At 45.3% G+C, this 23174-nt stretch overlaps 1 pseudogene across 1 annotated transcript in view; it reads right to left on the reverse strand.

The window, feature by feature from the left end:
* Positions 1-964: 964 nt before the first annotated feature.
* The window catches only part of LOC311116605 (unconventional myosin-XVI-like), a 59120-nt pseudogene continuing 36910 nt past the window's right edge, over positions 965-23174 (reverse strand). The window contains exons 10-14 of the transcript in view: positions 12831-12933; positions 8104-8200; positions 7757-8018; positions 2458-2837; positions 965-2248 (exon numbers count right to left, since the gene is read on the reverse strand). The product of the transcript in view is annotated as an unconventional myosin-XVI-like (transcript). The remainder of the gene's footprint in view (positions 2249-2457; positions 2838-7756; positions 8019-8103; positions 8201-12830; positions 12934-23174) is intronic.

Here is a 23174-nt window from a genome sequence, read left to right on the forward strand (position 1 = left end):
CCTCACTCCCTCCTCTCCTCCTCCTCTCTCCCTCCCCTCCACCTCCTATCTTCCTATTCTCTTCTCCTCTCTCCCTCCTCTCCTCCTCTTCTCTCCTTCCTCTCCTCCTCCTCTCTCCCTCCCCTCCTCCTCCTCTCTTCCTATTCTCCTCCTCCTCTCTCCTCCTCTCCTCCTCTCTCCCTCCTCTCCTCCTCCTCTCTCCCTCCCCTCCCCCTCCTCTCTTCCTATTCTCCCCTCCTCTCCTCCTCCTCTCTCCCTCCTCTCCTCCTCTCTCTCTACTCTCCTCCTCCTCACTCCCTTCTCTCTCCCTCCTCTCCTCCTCCTCTCTACCTCCTCTCTCCCTCCTCCTCCTCCTCTCTCCCTCCTCTCCTCCTCCTCTCTCTCTTCTCTCATCCTCTCTCCCTCCTCTCCTCCTCCTCTCTCCCTCCTCATCTTCCTCCTCTCTCCCCCCTCCTCCTCCTTCTCTCTCCCTCCTCTCCTCCTCCTCTTGACTCTGTCCTCTATTGATCAACAGGTATAGATCTAGACAGACAGACAGACAGTGCGTAGCCTAGCACCAGTAACACTGTGTCTGTCTGTAATCAGCTCCCTGAGATTGAAGGACGTAGAAGCACTAATAGCCTCCGCTGTCATGGATTCATGTCTTCATCACCTCAGAGTTTAGCACCACACACACTTGCACACACACACACACACACACACACACACACACACACACACGAACACACACACACACACACACACACACACACACACACACACACACACACACACACACAAACACACACACACACACACACACACACACACAAAAAGACACACAAAGACACAGTTCTAGGGTGTTCTGGGTCAGATGTGTGTGTGCAGGGTCAGGGGGTGTATGAGACAGTGTGTGAAGCATTACACAGAGAGGTAAAGGTCATCTGTGTATGTGTGTGTGTGTGTGTGTTACATTGTGACATACCTCCCTCCCTCATCTTGCGTCCTGTAGTGGACTTCTTGAGCAGGCTGCGTCCAGAGCAGAACAGGGTGTTGAGCTCATCCAGGGCTGGCTGAGGGCTGGTCAGGGGTCTCCCGTTGGCTGGGTTGAACAGCAGGGGTGAGGATGTGCTGGAGTGGTTACGGCGCGGCTCTGGGCGGGTGGACTTGGCCGGAGAGTAGGGAGGGGGCTTGTCCCCCCCAGCCCTATGAGAGGAGGAAGAGTAGGAGGGCTTGGGAGAGTCCAAGCCGCCCCCGCCCGTAATGGAAGCAGCCCGGGTAAGGGAGAGGATGCTGGACTCTGGGGGGAAGGGGAAGTGGGAGGGGGGGCGATAGGGGGGAGGCAGGGCATTGGGGGGAGGAGGGGGAGGTGGAGGGGTGAGGGGAGGAGTGGGCTTGTCTGGGAGGAGGATGGAAAGAGAGGGGGAGGAGTCAGCGCGCTGGCGGTAGTACTGAGGGGAGAGGGGGCTGTCTGGGCCGGCGTAGTTCAGGTTGGTCTCAAACACAGGCAGCTTCTTCACCTCCAGAGGGGTGAGGGGCGACTCGTCAGATGCAGGGGAACAGGTGACGGGGGAGGGTGGGAACACCAGGAGAGGGGGGCGGTGGGTGAGCAGGTTGGGGAAGGGTGCAGGGATGTCACATCCTCCTTCTTTACTATGAGTTGGCTTGCTGCACCCTCCGGCGGCGGATGTTTGGGCCTCCATAGTGGTAGCTACACCCCCCAGCCCTGCCCTCTTCCCCTCCCCATTCTGAGGGGGGTAAAAGCCCAACCCTAACCCCCCTAACATCAACCCTAACGCCTCCAGCTTCCCAGTGGCCTTCGCCGCAGCAACCGCCCCTCCCACAGGAAGTCCCACCTCCTCGGGCAGGAAGTACTTCATTTCCTCATAGACGGCCTCGGCGTCTCCCTGCTCGGGGCTGTCGGGGGGGTCCTGGTAACCCCCTCCTAGACTGTAACTCCTGGCCTGAGCTCCCACCATCTCTATGTACACATCCTCCTCATCCTGGTCATGGCTCAGTGTTACGCCTTGTGGGCCGTCCACAGACGCTGCACGCTGCATTAGCCCCCCGAGACCCCCTAGCCCCCCGATGTGGGACAGCAGGGCCAGTTTGACATCAGCGGGGCGGAGCTGGAGGAGGTTAAAGCCGGCAGCGTTGATCTCTTCATAGGAGCCAGTGAGCTTGGTGTTGGGGTTCCTCTTGGGCTTGGGAGGAGGCACCTTCCTCATGGTGGTGTAGTCATCACTGTGGGGCCGCGGCTTGGACAGAGCTGGGGAGGGGAGACATGAAAGGAGAAACAGTTCACAACAGTCACACTGACAGCTGTGTTTTGGGGTACATAGAGGCTAAGGTAATTATAGTTGGGGTGTTGTGGTGTGTACATGTACCATCCGTAGGTGACAGCTGTGTTTTGGGGTACATAGGGGCTAAGGCAATGATAGTTGAACAGTATGTCATGATTGGGGTGTTATATTGTACCATCTGTAGGGGACAGCTGTGTTTTGGGGGGGCTCCCTGCAGGGGACCTGTAGCCCTCTGGGGTGGGGCTCTCTCTTGGGGGTCCCAGGGTCAGTCCGGCGCTGACCGCCTCGTAGGACGCACTCAGACGAGTGTTGGGGTCCCGCTTGGGTTTAGGGGGAGGCTGTTTCCGTGGTGATGGCAAGCCTCCCCCTCCTCCCCCATCCTCAGTGGTATGGGCCACCTGCTGAAGGGCCGATTTGATGGATGGGCCATGGCTGGAATGTACCAAGTTTCCAATAGCCAGAGGGATGGGCACTGAGCTGGAGCGGAAGTGGCGGATAGTCCGGCTCCCCCCACCGACAGAGCCGTCTTGGTTTCTCCCGCTCTTCTCCACAACCCTACATGGGAAATCAGATTGACATGAGAAATAAATGAACATGACAATTTTCTTATCCCCATTTCCATTAGTCTTTTTCTCTCCCTCTATTGCTCTATATCACTCTCTTCCTCTCCTTTCCATCCCATCTCACTTTCTGTCTGTTTCTATTTCCTATCTCCATCGCTCCTCCCTCTCTCCTCTAACCCTCATCATGGACAACCACACCTTCTGTTGATATTTGATCCTGGTTCCAACCAAACATAATATGATTTTCCTTGAGAGCCACAACAATAAGATCATTACTTTTAATCTAATACAAATCCAGATTAATTTAATTATTCCCATCATATCAACCACAGACTCCACTCAAATGTATGTCTGCATCATCTGTCATGCCACAAATATGTTCTAAAGAGGCCAATACGGGGGATAAAGAGTGGAAACCCAATGGATTATTTCTGCTCTTAAATGTTTAAGTCTAATCGGCTTGCTGTAATATGATATTCACTCTGCTCTGTAGTTTGATATTTCCTTCTCTAATCTGGAGGAAGCCATCTGTTGGTCCCTCTGGACCAGGTGGAGGGGGGGTTGTGTATGTATGTGTGTGTGTGAGAGAGATAGTGTGTGTGTGTCTCTGTGTGTTTGTTTGTCTGTCTGTCTGTGTGTGTGTGTGTGTGTGTGTGTGTGTGTGTGTGTGTGTGTGTGTGTGTGTGTGAGTGTGTGTGTGTTGGTTCTTCTATCCTAAAGTCCCCACAAGGATAGTAAAACAACGAAAATTATCCCTTGTGGACAAAGGCTATTTTAAGGTTAGGGTTAGGGTTTGGGTTACAATTAGGGTTAGAATTAAGGTAACTGTAAGGGGTTAGTGGTTAGGGTTAGGGATAGGGAAAATATGATTTTGAATGGAATTTAATTTTAGGTCCCCACGAGGATAGAAGAACATAACATGTGTGTGTGGAGGGGCTTTACTGCCTGAAGAGGTTTCCGACTGACTTTGGTGAGAGTGGGAGTAGCGTAGTAATCTGGCATGGGACACTCCCACAGGGATCCCAGCGACACACCACCACCCACCCCTCCCTCACCCATATCCCCCTTCCACGTCTCCACACACCCTCCCTCACCCATATCCCCCTCTCCACACACACCCTACCTCATCCATATCCCCCTCTCCACACACCCTCCCTCACCCATATCCCCCTCTCCACACACACCCTCCCTCACCCATATCCCCCTCTCCACACACCCTCCCTCACCCATACCCTCCTCTCCACACACACACACCTTCCCTCACCCATATCCCCCTCTCCACACACACCCTCCTCACCTGTTAACCCCTCCTAATGCTGATGACAGAATTAGTGTGTGTGAGAGAGAAAATTACTCTCGAGAGGGAGTAGGAGGAGGAGGAGGAGGAGGAGGAGGAGGAGCGAGGAGGGAGGAGGGAGGAAAGGGGGATTACCATTGACATCCCCATCCCCTTCTCCTTGCCCTCCCTTTTCCTTCCTCCTCCTCTCCTTCCTCCCTGCTCCCCCTCTCCCTCCTCCCCCTCTCCCTCATCCCCCTCTCAATCCCTGACTCCAAAGCCCCTATCTTCCAGTCTCTGTCCCAGTAGCATATGTCCTGCTAGCATGTAAGGGCACATGGAGGACAGAAGCACAGGGAAGAGTGTTGTGTGTGTGTTCGTGTGCATGTTTGTGTCTCTGTGTGTGTGTTTCCTCTGTCTGCAGGATGTACACCCCCAGTGTTAAATTGCATTTTCAAACACAATCAGACTTGCAGCTGTTCTGGCCAATTGGAGGCTTATCTCTGTCTTATTAGCATATTCGGAAGGAATACAGGAATTCATTCTAAAATGACAGCCTCTCTCATTTCCTAGTCCCTACACTGGAAAAGCATTTGGGCCCGTCTTACAATTCAAACAATGGTTGCCATGTCAACTAGAAGCTGTATAAAGTGTAAATCATAGTCCACTGACGCTAGGACGTGATAGTCCAGTGTCCCATTGTGACACAGCCACACAGCTCTGAGACCACCCCCCGCAGGTGACGCACAGCCCGAACACGCACCTCCGCACAATTCCCATCCAACGCGGCTCCGCATCCTCTAGTCATTTGAATGCGTTGACAGTTGTGGCAACAGTTGGAGAAATTGCTTGAGCTGCGCTGAGAATTCGAAAAGTATTAAGTAAGTTTGGGAACCACTCTAGAACAGTGGTTCCCAAACTTTCTATAGTCCCGTACCCCTTCAAACATTCAACCTCCAGCTGCATACCCCCTCTAGCACCAGGGTCAGCGCACTCTCAAATGTTGCTTTTTGCCATCATTGTAAGCCTGCCACACACACACACTATAGATGTATTATTATTACATAAGAATGAGTGTGAGTTTTTGTCACAACCCGGCTCGTGGGAAGTGACAAAGAGCTCTTATAGGACCAGGGCACAAAGAATAATATAATAATAATCAATAATTTTTCTCTTTATTTAGCCATCTTACATATAAAACCTTATTTGTTCATTACTAGCTGTTTGGGGTTTTAGGCTGGGTTTCTGTACAGCACTTCGAGATATTAGCTGATGTAAGAAGGGCTATATAAAATAAAATTGATTGATTGATTGAATAACTCACCACAGGTTAATGAGAAGAGTGTGTTTGAAAGGATGCAGATAACTCTGCAATGTTGGGTTGTATTGGAGAGAGTCACCCAGCTTGAGTTCATTTGCACACAAAAAAATCACACAATGATGAAAAGACCTGTGTGTTGTCCTAGTTAATGCAGACAGAGAAGAGCTCCAACTTCTTAGTCATAGCCTCAATATTGTCCCGCACATTGAATATAGTTGCAGAGAGTCCCTGTAATCCTAGATTCAGATCATTCAGGCGAGAAAAGACATCACCCAGACAGGCCAGTCATGTGAGAAACTCGTCATCATGCAAGCGGTCAGACAAGTGAAAATGATGGTCAGTAAAGAAAACTTTAAGTTCGTCTCTCAATTCAAAAAAACATGTCAATACTTTGCCCCTTGATAACCAGCGCACTTCTGTATGTTGTAAAAGCATTACATGGTCGCTGCCCATATCATTGCATAATGCAGAAAATACACTAGAGTTCAGGGGCCTTGCTTTAACAAAGTCAACCATTTTCACTGTAGTGTCCAAAACGTATTTCAAGCTGTCAGGCATTCCCTTGGCAGCAAGAGCCTCTCTGTGGATGCTGCAGTGTACCCAAATGGCGTTGGGAGCAACTGCTTGCACGCGTGTCACCACTCCACTATGTCTCCCTGTCATGGCTTTTGCGCCATCAGTACAGATACCAACACATCTTGACCACCAAAGTCCATTTGATGTCACAAAGCTGTCCAGTACTGTTGTCCTGGTTTCCAGTGGTTTACAGAAGAGGATGTCTTCCTTAATTGACCCCCCATAAACGTAACAGACATATACCAGGAGCTGTGCCAGCCCCCCCACGTCTGTTGATTCATCCAGCTGTAACGCATACAATTCACTGGCTTGTATGCGAAGCAGTAATTGTTTCAAAATATATCCTGCCATGTCACTGATGCATCGTGAAACAGTGATGTTTGATGACGGCATTGTCTGTATAGTTTTTTTGGCCTTTCCCCCCAGCATTGTCCCAGCCATATCCGCGGCAGCAGGAATAATTAAGTCCTCCACAATAGTATGGGGCTTGCCTGTCCTACCCACTAGGTAGCTCACCATATAAGACGCTTCTAGCCCCTTCTTATTAATGGTATCTGTTGCTTTTATACATGTCTTACTACTCGAAAGTCGTCTTAATTCTTGCTAAAAAAACTCCTGTGGCTTATTTTTAAAATTGGTATGTTTAGTTTCTAAATGTCTGCGCAAGAGTAAAGGTTTCATCGAGTTGTGAGATAGTACTTTTGCACATATAACACACTGTGGATTAGGAAAGGCACTACTCCCAATAGAAGTGAACCCCAAATCAATGTAGTTCTCATCATATTTGTCTGTTGTTCGGTGCTTTCCCGGGTAAGGGGGCAGTAGCTCTTCGGCTGCATCAGATTCACAACTGTCAGTGTCCATGCTAGCTGGGCTAGCAACAAATGTAGAATTACTGATGCTAGCATTGGATGTGCTGGTGGAAGCAGAACAACTTGTGTCGTCGACAGGTGCAGGTGTAGTACTGCTGGTAGTAGCAGTACTACCAGTAGAGCTGGGATGTGTCTCTATGGACGCGGGCTGTACTTCTTTTAACCATTTATACATTTTTGAGGAAACGGAATGAGCAGCAGCTACGTTTGGCTACATACGGACCGTTAGTTTAATTCCCGCGAGAGAGTAACGGTTAATGTGATTGGATGTTAATTATTTGACTATATGATTTCACTGAACACTAGATGGTTTAATTTTATTTTTGGCAGTGAAACGAGGCTACTCAGGCAATAAAAAAACATCATCCAAATGTATAGCCCCGTTGGAAAATCTAAATAGACAGTTTGAAAATGTGAATCACATTTTTATTTGGCGTACACCCGATGGCACTGCTGTGTGTACGTGTACACATTTTGGACTAGGATAAAGCCTTAATGCGCTGCAGCCATAGGTCAGTGTAGGCACGGGGACATTGTTGAAACATTAACACATGCTGATGTTTAACTCATTATCTTATCAATCATCATATGGAATTATAGCCACCAGCCAGCACGGGCTCAATGACCTCATAACTCATACATCACATGACACACACACTGTTCACACATGTACACACACACCTTGTGACCTTGACATCCCTATAGTATCTGTGGTGGATTGGTTGAGTTACTGACAGCTACAGAATATAATCTACATCCAATCCATTATCATTATATTACATTATACTATTAGCTTCAAACCAATGAAGAAACACAAAACCACCACGAGCGACTTCTCTACGAAGGCGAAAGGGGTGGTCTCTTACCTCTTGGGGGTATCTTCTTCTTCCCCAACCGGCTCGGGCCTCTCACCGAGGGGCGGGCTGTTGCCGTGTGACCCGTTGCCATGGCAGCGCTGGTGGTCGCTCTCGCGGGCGATGTCGGAGGCGTTCTGGATGACAAGGTGGTCGTAGGTGCACAGGCCCTGGTCTTCTGCCCCCTGGAGGAACCTCTGGACACTGCAATCCTCTGTTGGCTGGGATGACAGTCTATGTCGCACACGCTGCCTGGCCAGCCAGCCACGGATCACTGACAGAGGGTAGAGGGAAAGAGAGGGGTTAATATTACACACACACTCACACACACACACACAGGGATGCAAGTTGTGCTGTACCTTTCTGGCAGGTGATGATCTTCCTGTGTAGTTGGTGGCAGCGGTCGTTTAGCTGGTCAGCCTGCCAGTACCTCAGAAACACCTTACTGCTGCTCATCTGAGACACAGAGACAGAGACAGAGACAGAGACAGAGACAGAGACAGAGACAGAGACAGAGACAGAGACAGAGAGACAGAGAGAGAGACAGAGACAGAGACAGAGACAGAGACAGAGACAGAGACAGAGACAGAGACAGAGACAGAGACAGTGACAGAGACAGAGACAGAGACAGAGACAGAGAGCGAGAGAGAGACAGAGACAGAGAGAGAGACAGCGACAGAGAGAGACACAGAGACAGAGACAGAGACAGCGACAGCGACAGAGAGAGGGACAGAGAGAGAGACAGAACCAGACACAGTCACAGAGAGAGGGACAGAGACAGCGACAGAGAGAGAGAGAGAGACAGCGACAGAGAGAGACAGAGACAGAGACAGCGACAGAGAGAGAGACAGAGACACAGAGAGAGACAGAGACAGAGACAGCAACAGAGAGAGCGACAGAGACAGAGACAGCGACAGAGAGAGAGACAGAGACAGAGATAGAGACAGAGACAGAGACAGAGACAGAGACAGAGACAGAGAGAGACAGAGACAGCAACAGAGAGAGCGACAGAGACAGAGACAGAGACAGCATCAGAGAGAGACAGAGACAGAGATAGAGACAGAGACATAGACAGCGACAGAGAGAGAGACAGAGACAGAGACAGAGATAGAGATAGAGACATAGACAGCGACAGAGAGAGAGAGACAGAGACAGAGAGAGAGAGACAGAGACAGAGAGAGGGATGGGGTTCAGTCAGTTTAAGGGTTCAATGAGTTCGCTGTAGTTACACTGAACAAAAATATAAACGCAACATGTAACAATTTCAAAGATTTTACTGAGTTACAGTTCATATAAAAATGTATGAAAAAGTATGAAAAATGAATGCACTCACTAACTGTAAGTCGCTCTGGATAAGAGCGTCTGCGAAATGACTAAAATGTAAATGTAAACTATAAGGAAATCAGCACCTGGAACAGACACTTTTCAGTAGTAAGGACCTTAAAAGTGCGCGGAAGGCCTCTGATCATTTATAAGGAAATCAGTCATTTGAAATAAATTCATTAGGCCCTAATCTATGGATTTCACATGACTGGACAGGGGTGTAGCCATTGGGAGCCAGGCCCAGCCAATCAGAATTCGTTTTTCCCCACAAAAGGGAAAAACTGTTCATATCCTTTTCTAGTTAGTGAGTTATTAACCCAGTTATAGATCATTTGTAGTCAGCAATAGGGGAGTGATTGCTTCCTACAAGAGCACAAAACGTGTACATTTCTAGACACCTTTGAAAAGCAAATCAGGTAAAGAGATTTTGTTTTGTCTTAAAGGTGCTGTGTTGTATTTTGAGGCAGACTTGAATAAGCAAAGTACCCAATACGCAGAGGGTAGCATAATTTGTCTGATTCTCTGTAATAATGGTATGGGAATAATAATGCATTTTATTTTGTAAAGTGATTTCTTGCATTAATCAACACAACAACATTTTCAGTCACCTCCTTGTCTGAGTGGCTAAAGGTTAGCCCTGCATGTTTTTTTCAAAGGTCTCATGGAATGTAGGCCTACATTGAACACCACACATTGGCTGCTACTGTAGGATGAATGATAGAACAGCTATTTCCATGTTAAAATGTTATGGGATGTATTTTCTCCATTGTTTTTGATGGTGGCCACTCTGGTAGGCCTACCTTATGATCAAATAGCCACAGTAGCCTACATGACCACTGTTAAAACTGTAACTTAAAGCAGGTACAGCCTCAGAGTTCACAGTAAACGCGTGCTGGAAGTTGCACAGAATTTTCACAATGTTCAAGTTTGCGCTCAGCAGACCTGACATTTTCTCAGTGCGGAAAAACATTAGAGGGAACATTGGTTGTAAGGCAGGTTGGACGCATTGCCAAATTCTCTAAAACGATGTTGGAGGCAGCTTATGGTAGAGAAATGAACATTCAATTCTCTGGCAACAGCGCTGGTGGACATTCCTGCAGTCAGCGTGCCAATTGCATGCTCCCTAAAAACTTGAAACATCTGTAGCATTGTGTTGTGTGACAAAACTGCACATTTTAAATAAAAGTGGTATTTTATTGTCCCCAGCACAAGATGCACCTGTGTAATGAGTTTGCTGTTTAGTCAGCTTCTTGATATGCCACAACTGTCAGATGGATGGATAATCTTGGCAAAGGATAAATGCTCACTATCAGGGATATAAACAAATTTGTGCACAAAATTTGAGAGAAATAAGCTTTTGTGTGTATGGAAAATTTCTGGGATTTCTTATTTCAGCTCATGAAACACGGGACCAACACTTTACATGTTGCGTTTATATTTTTGTTCAGTGTAGTTTCAAGTTAGAGAACAACAAGTTCAAGTACTGAGACTAAAGCAATGAATCTCTGAAGTCTCCCTTTCCCTCTCTTATTCTCTCCCTATCTTCCTCCCATCCTCCCATGCTCTATCATCCACCATCTTCCTCCATCTTCCTTAATCTTCCACCATCTTCCTCCATCCTCTATCATCCTCTATCTTCCTCCATCTTCCTCCATCTTCCTCCATCCTCTATCATCCTCCATCTTCCTCCATCCTCTATCATCCTCTATCTTCTGCCATCTTCCTTCATTTTCCCTCATCTTCCCTCATCTTCCTCCATCTTCCTTAATCTTCCACCATCTTCCTCCATCTTCCTCCACCCTCTATCATCCTCTTTCTTCCTCTATGTTCCTCCCATTCTCTATCATCCTCTATCATCCTCCATCTTCCTCCATCCTCTATCATCCTCTATCTTCCTCTATGTTCCTCCCATCCTCTATCATCCTCCATCTTCCTCCATCCTCTATCATCCTCTATCTTCCTCCATCTTCCTTCATTTTCCCTCATCTTCCCTCATCTTCCTCCATCTTCCTCCATCTTCCTCCATCTTCCCTCATCTTCCTCCCATCCTCTATCATCCTCCATCTTCCTCCATCCTCTATCATCCTCTATCTTCCTCTATCTTCCTTCATTTTCCCTCATCTTCCCTCATCTTCCTCCATCTTCCTCCATCTTCCCTCATCTTCCTCCCATCCTCTATCATCCTCTATCATCCTCTATCTTCCTATATCTTCCTCCATCCTCTATCTTCCTCCATCTTCCTCCCATCCTTCCATCCTTCCATCCTCTATCATCCTTCATCTTCCTCAATTTTCCTCTATATTCCTCCCATCCTCTATCAATCTCCATCTTCCTCCCATCCTCTATCATCCTCTATCTTCCTCCCATTCTCCATCTTCCTCCATCTTCCTCCCATTCTCTATCATCCTCTATCATCCTCTATCTTCCTATATCTTCCTCCATCCTCTATCTTCCTCCATCTTCCTCCCATCCTTCCACCCTCCCATCCTCTATCATCCTTCATCTTCCTCAATTTTCCTCTATATTCCTCCCATCCTCTATCAATCTCCATCTTCCTCCCATCTTCTATCATCCTCTATCTTCCTCCCATTCTCCATCTTCCTCCATCTTCCTCCCATCCTCCATCATCCTCTATCTTCCTCCCATATTCTATCTTCCTCTATCTTCCTCCATCTTTCCATATCTTCCTCCCATCTTCCCCCTTCCTTTCATTGTCCTCCATCTTCCTCCCATCCTCCATCTTCCTGTATTTTCCCTTATCTTCCTCCCATCCTCCCATCCTCCCATACTCTAACATCCTCTATCTTCCTCCCATCCTCTATCTTCCCCTATCTTCCTCCCATCCTCCATTTTCCTCCATCTTCCTCTATATTCCTCCCATCCTCCATCTTCCTCCATCTTCCTCTATATTCCTCCCATCCTCTATCAATCTCCATCTTCCTCCCATCCCTTATCTTCCTCCCATCCTCCCATCCTCCCATACTCTAACATGCTCTATCTTCCTCCCATTGTTTATCTTCCTCTATATTCCTCCCATCCTCCATCTTCCTCCATCTTCCTCTATATTCCTCCCATTCTCTATCAATCTCCATCTTCCTCCCATCCTCTATCATCCTCTATGACTGAGGGTGTGTGTGAATGGATACAGATGTAACATGTTTTTGGATCTGTTAAAAGACTATTGCTGAATTTAGTGAATGTTGGGTGAGTGTAGAGGGGTAGTTACCCTCTTCCTGGGGCGGGGTGTAAGGGTCGCCTCGTCCCGCCTAGGACAGGTGCACAGACCATGGCACCGACATGCGCCCACACACCCAGACTATTAATTCCTATATACACCACTTGTCAGAAATGTGTGTGTGTGGGCCTGGGTGTATGTGTGTGTGTGTGAGAAAGTGTCTGGGAGGCATTGTGAGAGAGTGTGCGTGTGTGTGAGCCGGGAGCCGCCGTGAACCCCAGAGGTCACACACACACAGACAGTCTGGGAGACAGGGAGGGGAGGGGGAGGTGTCATGGACCGCTCCTGACTGCAGCTTGATGTGTGTTTCTGTGTGTATGTTTGTTTGTTTGTGTGTGTGTGTGTGTGTGTGTGTAGTCTAGGGGGGTTGATTTAGAGGCAGCTGTAATAATAATAAATAATATGTTTAATCAGTAGTCCATGGGATTTCAAAATATAGTAGTCTGGGCTCAAAATATTCCTCTTCCATTATTTTGTGTGGAGAGAGAGACAGACAGAGATTAAGGAAGCAGAGACACCACCACGAACCTGCCATCCTTGGAGTTTGCACTGCTGCAGAACAAAGCGACATTTCTCCTCTGATGAAAGCTTCTTCTTGACAGCTAGAGTGGTGTCCACTAGGTCTCTGTACCTGAGACACACACAGGAGAAAACCATCAGCACACAGGAAGTACACATCTTATTACATCGGATCAATACATTCCTTACATCTGGAGGGGAAGGATTTCAGTGTGACACCGCCTAATGGCATCGCTTAATGGTAAGGCTAGGATTGGGGCTGGGGCTGGGGCAATCTGATCCTAGATTTGTGGTGGCTCAGGCGGTTTAGAAACTCAATATAGTTCTGGTGGGGCCTCTCGGATGACCCGCCCATTCAGAAACTAGAGGGGTCATAGGTCAATGGGGGTCAAAAGGCAGGCCAGCCCCACAGCATCTGTTCCTATTGGTGTTGCCAGGGGCAACCACTGCTGTGAGAGGTCAGTTGGAAGAGGGGGAGGGATTGTTTTGGTCGAAGAGGAGAGGGACAGAGAGGCTCAGTTCTATATTGTGTGGTTAGAGTTGGTCTTTGATCCTTTGTGTTTGGGTGGAGAGAACACTGGTAAGGGATATCTGGACAACTTTAACAACATGAATAACATACAGTATATTAACATTGGCTTGATTAATGTGGGAGATTTTAAGGGAATAATTTGTGGGGCCTTATGTCATTGGAAAAGCCAATTAAAAGGGTTTACATTCACATACTTCAGTTGACCAACAGATGTGTGGGGATCATTCTAGCAATAAACAGCTGTTATGCATTGTTCATTGAGTCAGATCGTTACCCATATACACTGCTCTTAGGTCAGTTTTGCATTTTCTCCCCTAAAGTTAGGATGTAGTGAAGGTAGGCTCAGCTCATCCTAGATCTGTGGTTAAGGTTGGCTTCTACCCGGAGCACATTATCCAAGTGGGTGCTATACACTACTATAGGCCATAAGGTCTAATGACACACTCATAGGAGCCTTTATCCAATTACAGTTCTCTGTTTGTCTGACTTCTTTGTGTGATCGGAACTCTTGAACTTCCCTCTGTTTTGCCTCCAGTTGATGTGTGACCCAGAGTGCAGACATTCAGGCTGTCCCCATGTGATGATGTCACAGAGCGTCCCTGTTAAATGAGGCAAACCTAATGAGCAGATGGTCGGAGATATAAACCACTCATTTTGTCAAAGTGTGTGTGTGTGTGAACTGTGTGTGTCTGTGTTAGTGGCATAAGGTGGTTTAGAGTAGTCTGGAGAAGTCCTGTCCACAGAAACCTGCTGTGTACACATCTGTCCTGTGTTTCTGTGTGTATGTTTGTGTGTGTGCATATTTCAGTGTGTGTAAAATATGTTTGATTTAGAGGAGTGAGTTCTCTCTGAACTCTCCCTAACCCTCTCTCTGTAAGCTAATGTCCAGGTCCACAGACAGCGCTACAGTGTCTCCCAGGACCCATAAAGCACAAAGGAACTCTGTAAACCCACGACCTCACCTGTGCGGCTCTGAACACTATCAATGGCCCCCTATTTTACAATACAGAGGAGGACCATGTCGTATGGAGTCAACTAGGTGAAATAGCACCTCTGATAAACAGGGGGCAGAGGGGGTCTGAGGGGGCCCCTACTTGACCAGGGGCCCATCAGTGGCCCCCAAACACTGAGTTTCATAAATGCAATAAAAGCAGGATGGTGATGTCTGGACACACTCTAACGCTCTCTAAAGCCCTAATGGCTGGTCACATTAATCACATGACACTTCACATGACACCAGTGTAGCTTACAGTCTTTTCTTACTAGGCAAGGGTTCTTCATCCACAGTCACAAAATAGACAATAGTGCTATGTCCTGATTGTGGTTTCAATCAGAAACCTTTGAAGTACAGCTTGACTACAGTAAATCCAATAATAGCAACTTTACTTCCACAATCCAATAACTGACCCCTGACCTGAGGAAGTGTTTGCTAGTAAAAATAATAAAGTCAGAAAGACATCAGACATCCATGAAAGGGGTCAGGTTTACAAGAGTGCAAAGTTCAAGTGGTATTATCTGACCTTACACAGTGCTGGAATATAAACCTGTCCACAAAACACATACTGTATCATAAATGACAAATAAAAGCAACAATAAAATAGATTAAACCATAAATCACTGCAGCTGAGCAGTCCATACTAATGCAATTGAGATATCTGAAGTCTGCATTGTAGTCCACCCACACACTCGATCTCCCTTCCTCCCTCCCTCCCTCCCTCCATGGCTGTATCCATTCATTCAAAGAGAGAGAGAGAGAGAGCGAGAGAGAGAGTGAGAGAGAGAGAGGAGAGAGAGAGAGACAGAGAGAGACAGAGAGGAGAGAGAGTAGAGAGAGAGAGTGAGAGAGAGAGAGCGGAGAGGGAGAGAGTGGAGAAAGCGGGAGAGAGACAGGAAAGGAGAGAGAGAGATAGAGAGGAGAGCAAGAGAGAGCGAGAGAGAGAGAGAGAGAGAGAGAGAGAGAGAGAGAGAGAGGGAGTGAGAGCGAGGGAGAGAGAGGGAGAGAGAGAGAGAGAGAGAGGGACAAAGAGGGAGAGAGAGAGGGAGAGAGATGAATGGCACATGTCAGGATGAATGGACTCGGAGTTTAAACACACGTGCACAGACAAAGACACAAAAACGTGCAAGGCTGCATGCATGCACAAATACACATACACATGAACACACACATACAAAAATGTACACATCCACGGGTCTCATTAAATTACAGATGCATCAGCCTTATTAGCACAGTCTACAAGTTATACTCTGGGATCCTAAACAACAGGTTGACTCAGTATTTGGAAATGTCAGAAATACTTGTACATGAGCAGAATGGGTTTCGTAAAACATGGCTTATATAGATTTACAGTGCCTTCAGAAAGTATTCACAACCCTTGACTTTTTCCACATTTAGTTTTGTTACAGCCTGGCCTACACACACCCTATAATGTCAACGTGGAATTATGTTTTTTGAGATATTTACAAATGAATTACAAATAAAAAGCTGAAATGTCTTGAGTCAATAAGTATTCAACCCGTTTGTTATGGCAAGCCTAAATACGTTCAGGAGTAAAAATGTGCTTAACAAGTCACATAATAAGTTGTATGGACTAACACTGTGTGCAATAATAGTGTTTAACATGATTTTTTAATGACTACCTCATCTCTGTACCCCACACATACAATTATCTGTAAGGTCCCTCAGTAGAGCTGTGAATTTCAAACACAGATTCAAACACAAAGACCAGGGAGGTTTTCCAATGCCTCGCAAAGAAGGGCACCTATTGGTAGATGGGTAAAAAAAAGCAGACATTCAATATCCCTTTGAGCATGGTGAAGTTATTAATTACACTTTGGATGGCGTATCAATACTCCCAGTCACTACAAAGATACAGGCATCCTTCCCAACTCAGTTGCCGGAGAGGAAGGAAACCGCTCAGGGATTTTACCATGAGGTCAATGGTAACTTTAAAACAGTTACAGAGTTTAATGGCTGTGATAGGAGAAAACTGAGGATGGATCAACAACATTGTAGTTACTCCACAATACTAACCTAATTGACAAGTGAAAAGAATGAAGCCTGTACAGGATAAAAAATATTCCAAAACATGCATCATGTTTGCAACAAGGCACTAAAGTAATACTGCAAGAAATGTGGCAAAGCAAATTAACTTTTTGTCCTGAACACAATGTGTTATGTTTACAATACAACACATTACTGAGTACCATGCTCCATATTTTCAAGCATAGTGGTGGCTGCATCATGTTATGGGTATGCTTGTAATCGTTAAGGAGTTTTTCAGGATAAAAAATCAACGGAATAGAGCTAAGCACAGGCAAAGTCCTAGAGGAAAACCTGATTCAGTCTGCTTTCCACCAGACACTGGGAGATTAATTCACCTTTCAGCAGGACAATAACCTAAAACACAAGGCCAAATCTACACTGGAGTTGCTTACCAAGAAGACAGTGAATGTTCCTGAGTGGCCAAGTTACAGTTTTGACTTAAATCTGCATGAAAATCTATGGCAAGACTTGAAAATGGTTGTCCAGCAATGATCGGCAACCTATTTGACAGAGCTTGAATAAATAAATAAAATAATAATGGGCAAATATTGTACAATCCAGGTGTGGAAAGCTCTTAGAGACTTACCCAGAAAGACTCACAGCTGTAATCGCTGCTAAAGGTGATTCTAACATGTATTGACTCTGGTGTGTGAATAATTATGTAAATTAGATATTTCTATATTTCATTTTCACACACAAATCGAAAATCTCTAGAAACATGTTTCACTTTGTCATTATGGGGTATTGTGTGTAGATAGGTGAGAAAAATTATTAATTTAATCAATTTTTTATGCAGTCTGTAACACAATAAAATGTGGAATAAGTCAAGGGGTATGAAAACTGTCAAGGCACTGTAAACTGTTTCTACTGTGATTAGAGCCAGACTGCAAGATTGTAAACCTACATATGTTTTGTTGATTTCCAAAAGGCCTTTGATTGATTTAATAGAGATCTTGTTGTTTTCAAACTGATAAATACTGTGGTGGATGGTACATTTTGTGATGCAATTAAAGCTTGTTATAGAGCTCCAGTCGCCTGTGTACAGGTAAATGAGTTGAAGACTGGATGGTTTCCCACTACGTTTGGAGTCAAACAAGGTGACGTGCTCATCCCAACTTTGTTTGCCCTTTTGGTAAATGACTTGACCCAGCAAATCAAGCATGCTAACCTAGGAGTTAAATTAGATGACACGACTCTGGGGATACTATTTATTGTATGCAGATGATATCGTCCTCCTTACAGAGAGTGAGTTTGATAGGCAAGGTATGTTGAACACTGTCAATCTCTGGTGTACATAATGGAGATGAATGATTAACCAAGATAAACCCAGGTAAAACCCAGATTAAGGGTACAGTAAGAAGTATTCATGAATGTTATTTTGGACCAATCCCCCTAAACTACACCTTCCTAATATTGAGTTGCATCCCCCCCGTCAAAAGCGTCCCACAGGGATGCTGGGTCATGTTTACGCCAATGCTTCCCACAGTTGTGTCAAGTTGGCTGGATGTCCTTTGAGGAGGGTATAAAGACATAACAGATTCTGCAGGTAGAGCATTGGGGTCTGTTGTACATCAACTGAACATTTGTAAAGACCTTGGCTATTGTACATATTCACAGCTCTATAATTCATGTGTGTATCCTATGCTGAACTATGCTGCTGAAATATGGGGTTATAAAGAATCCAAAACAGCAAACTCTTTTCAAAATAGAGACATAAAATGTTTTCTGGGAGTGCATAAGTTTGCCCCAAGCCTAGCTATTGAAGGAGACATGGGTTGGGAGCCCTGTGAAATAAGGGGTGAAATGATTAGGTTATGGAACCGCCTTATCAATATGCCGAAATAACAACAAATGTTTTCAACTGGGATAAAACACACAATTACCCTTGGACAAAGGAACTCAATGCCACATTTAAGGAAGCTGATCTACAACACAGATTTAGAAATATGTTACGACGCAATGTCAACATGATCAAACATACTATAAGTTAACTCTTAGCCAAAAAGAAAAATGGTTGACTGATATATGGCTAAAACGGCAGGTTTATATGGGGCAGCAGGTAGCCTAGTGGTTAAAAGCATTGGGCCAGTAACTAAAAGATCGCTGGTTCAAATCCCAGAGCAGACCAGGTGAAAAAATTATGGATAATCATGAATGGATTGTGAATAATGATGAGTAGTTAGGTGTGCAGAGGCACAAAAATGCTGACCTCTCTTGTTATTGGTAATGATGAGGTTAGCATGTTTTGTTGTAGCCTCTGAACAGCATTTCACTCATCATTATTCATGATTCACTTATGATTTTTCTTAATCATGGCATTATCAGGATTAAAGTGTTCAGAAACATCTTATCAACTCACTTAGAAAGAAAATTACTCCAGTCATCATTCAATTCCTATTGGGCAAAACATAACCAAAAACACAACCAAAACAAACTGCAAATGCATCCATTGAGATTTTAGAGTCACAAGCTTGATCTAGACATTGATTGCTAAGAATTTGGGACCAAATACTAAACTTTTGACTACTTTAATAGACTTTAAGTGAATTTGTGCAAATACCTATGACTTCTTCAAATAGGGGGACTAGATAAAGTACATAAAGTGTTTTCATTTCTAAACGTTAAAACAGATATGTATGAAAATACCCTCAAATAAAAGGTGACATTCTGTCCTGTCGCCTCATCTGAAACATTTGATCTCAGATCCAAAATGTTTGAGTATAGAGCCATATTTGTTTAGCTTCACTGTGGAGAAAGTGAATTGGGTATGGCAGAGTATTGCAGTTGCCATACCCTAGCTCAACGCCAACAAATTATAATAGGCTACTAAAATCATTCCAATCCCAATTAAAAGGCAAATACAGTTAAATGGGATTAGCAGGCTGGCTTTAGGAACATGCAGACGGCTCAGAGCTGACAGGCAGGCTATTTGCCCGGCTGGCTGAAAGCACTGAGATATGGCTGAGAGCACATCGACACAGCTGCACTGAACAGCGCAACATTTCTCTCAAAACAGTGCAGAGGTGGAAGATGGCTATAGTAGATATAGTAGATAGTTCCCTCCCGAGTGGCGCAGTGGTCTAAGGCACTGCATCGCAGTGCTAGCTGTGCCACTAGAGATCCTGGTTCGAATCCAGGCTCTGTCGTAGCCGGCCGCGACCGGGAGACCCATGCACACAATTGGCCCAGGGTATGGGAGTAAATGGCAGGCAGGGATGTAGCTCAGTGGGTAGAGCATGGCGTTTGCAACACCAGGGTTGTGGGTTCGATTCCCACGGGGGGCCAGTATGAAAAAAAATAAAAATAATAATGTATGCACTCACTAAATTACTAAAATGTAATGTAAAATGTAGATGGCTCATGGCTAGGTAACTGCTGTTTGACTTCACATGAAACTAAACTTGAGTTTTTAATCCCGGTGCTGAGTTAGTGCATAGCAGCTAATTGCTGTGTGGCATGTGTTTGTAAAATGTTAAGTCCCCTATCGACTGAGGAGAATGACTCATTCAAGGTGATAATGGCTGGAGTAGATTTTGCTTGCTTTTGCTGTTCCACAAATAGCATTTTATAGTTTTTTAATTGTGTAGAAATGCAGTAAATGAGCTTCTGTTGTATACAAATTCCTTGGAGGGAATACCCAAGGTTTAACTGAAACTACATGCCTGACATGGAGGCATGTGCCACCAGTAAGCTAAAACTGGCGAGTGTAGAGAGTATAGAGATATTGTTATCCACGTCGGCACCAACGATGTTAGGATGAAACAGTCAGAGGTCACCAAGTGCAACATAGCTTCAGCGTGTAAATCAGCTAGAAAGATGTGTCGGCATCGAGTAATTGTCTCTGGCCCCCTCCCAGTTAGGGGAAGTGACGAGCTCTACAGCAGAGTCTCAGCACTTAATCGCTGGTTGAAAACTGTTTTCTGCCCCTCCCAAAAGATAACATTTGTGGATAATTGGCCCTCTTTCTGGGACTCACCCACAAACAGGATCAAGCCTGACCTGCTGAGGAGTGACGGACTCCATCCTAGCTGGAGGGGTGCTCTCCTCTTATCTACCAACATAGATAGGGCTCTAACTCCTTTAGCCCCACAGTGAAATAGGGTGCAGGCCAGGCAGCAGGCTGTTAGCCAACCTGCCAGCTTAGTGGAGTCTGCCAATAGCATAGTCAGTGTAGTCAGCTCAGCCATACCCATTGAGACTGTGTCTGTGCCTCGACCTAGGTTGGGCAAAACTAAACATGGTGGTGTCCACCCTAGCAATCTTATTAGGATAAAGACCTCCTCCATTCCTGCCATTATTGAAAGAGATCGTGATACCTCACATCTCAAAATAGGGTTACTTAATGTTAGATCCCTCACTTCAAAGGCAGTCATAGTCAATGAACTAATCACTGATCATAATCTTGATGTGATTGGCCTGACTGAAACATGGCTTAAGCCTGATGAATTTGCTGTGTTAAATGAGGCCTCACCTCCTGGTTACACTAGTGACCATATTCCCCGTGCATCCCGCAAAGGCGGAGGTGTTGCTAACATTTACGATAGCAAATTTCAATTTACAAAAAAAAAAATGACGTTTTCATCTTTCGAGCTTCTAGTCATGAAATCTATGCAGCCTACTCAATCACTTTTTATAGCTACTGTTTACAGGCCTCCTGGGCCATATACAGCGTTCCTCTCTGAGTTTCCTGAATTCCTATCAGACCTTGTAGTCATAGCAGATCATATTCTAATTTTTGGTGATTTTAATATTCACATGGAGAAGTCCACAGACCCACTCCAAAAGTCCTTCGGAGCCATTATCGACTCAGTGGGTTTTGTCCAACATGTCTCTGGACCTACTCACTGCCACAGTCATACTCTGGACCTAGTTTTGTCCCATGGAATAAATGTTGTAGATCTTAATGTTTTTCCACAAAATCCTGGACTATCGGACCACCATTTTATTACGTTTGCAATCACAACAAATAATCTGCTCAGACCCCAACCAAGGAGCATCAAAAGTCGTGCTATAAATTCTCAGACAACACAAAAATTCATTGATGCCCTTCCAGACCCCTTCTGCCTACCCAAGGACGTCAGAGGACAAAAATCAGTTAACCACTTAACTGAGGAACTAAATTTAACCTTGCACAATACCCTAGATGCAGTTGCACCCCTAAAAACGAAAAACATTTGTCATAAGAAACTAGCTCCCTGGTATACAGAAAATACCCGAGCTTTGAAGCAAGCTTCCAGGAAATTGGAACGGAAATGGCGCCACACCAAACTGGAAGTCTTCCGACTAGCTTGGAAAGACAGTACCGTGCAGTACCGAAGAGCCCTCACTGCTGCTCGATCATCCTACTTTTCCAAATTAATCGAGGAAAATAAGAACAATCCAAAATTTATTTTTGATACTGTTGCAAAGCTAACTAAAAAGCAGCATTCCCCAAGAGAGGATGGTTTTCACTTCAGCAGTGATAAATTCATGAACTTCTTTGAGGAAAAGATCATGACCATTAGAAAGCAAATTACGGACTCCTCTTTGAATCTGCGTATTCCTCCAGGGCTTAGCTGTCCTGGATCTGCACAGCTCTGCGAGGGCCTGGGATCGGGAGAGACACTTAAGTGTTTTAGTACTATATCTCTTGACACAATGATGAAAATAATCATGGCCTCTAAACCTTCAAGCTGCATACTGGATCCTATTCCTACTAAACTGCTGAAGGAGCTGCTTCCTGTGCTTGGCCCTCCTATGTTGAACATAATAAACAGCTCTCTATCCACCGGATGTGTACCAAACTCACTAAAAGTGGCAGTGATAAAGCCTCTCTTGAAAAAGCCAAACCTTGACCCGGAAAATATAAAAAACTATCGGCCAATATCGAATCTTCCATTCCTCTCAAAAATTTTAGAAAAAGCTGTTGCGCAGCAACTCACTGCCTTTCTGAAGACAAACAATGTATACGAAATGCTTCAGTCTGGTTTTAGACCCCATCATAGCACTGAGACTGCACTTGTGAAGGTGGTAAATGACCTTTTAATGGCGTCAGACCGAGGCTCTGCATCTGTCCTCGTGCTACTAGACCTTAGTGCTGCCTTTGACACCATCGATCACCACATTCTTTTGGAGAGACTGGAAACCCAAATTGGTCTACACGGACAAGTTCTGGCCTGGTTTAGATCCTACCTGTCGGAAAGATATCAGTTTGTCTCTGTGAATGGTCTGTCCTCCGACAAATCAACTGTACATTTCGGTGTTCCTCAAGGTTCCGTTTTAGGACCACTATTGTTTTCACTATATATTTTACCTCTTGGGGATGTTATTCGAAAACATAATGTTAACTTTCACTGCTATGCGGATGACACACAGCTGTACATTTCAATGAAGCATGGTGAAGCCCCAAAATTGCCCTCGCTAGAAGCCTGTGTTTCAGACATAAGGAAGTGGATGGCTGAAAACTTTTTACTTTTAAACTCGGACAAAACAGAGATGCTTGTTCTAGGTCCCAAGAAACAAAGAGATCTTCTGTTAAATCTGACAATTCATCTTGATGGTTGTAAAGTCGTCTCAAATAAAACTGTGAAGGACCTAGGCGTTACTCTTGACCCTGATCTCTCTTTTGACGAACATATCAAGACTGTTTCAAGGACAGCTTTTTTCCATCTACGTAACATTGCAAAAATCAGAAATTTTCTGTCCAAAAATGATGCAGAAAAATTAATCCATGCATTTGTTACTTCTAGATTAGACTACTGCAATGCTCTATTTTCCGGCTACCCGGATAAAGCACTAA

This window comes from Coregonus lavaretus (assembly GCF_964263955.1).
Source record: "Coregonus lavaretus genome assembly, contig: HAP1_SCAFFOLD_3224, whole genome shotgun sequence".
Classification (NCBI taxonomy): domain Eukaryota; kingdom Metazoa; phylum Chordata; class Actinopteri; order Salmoniformes; family Salmonidae; genus Coregonus; species Coregonus lavaretus.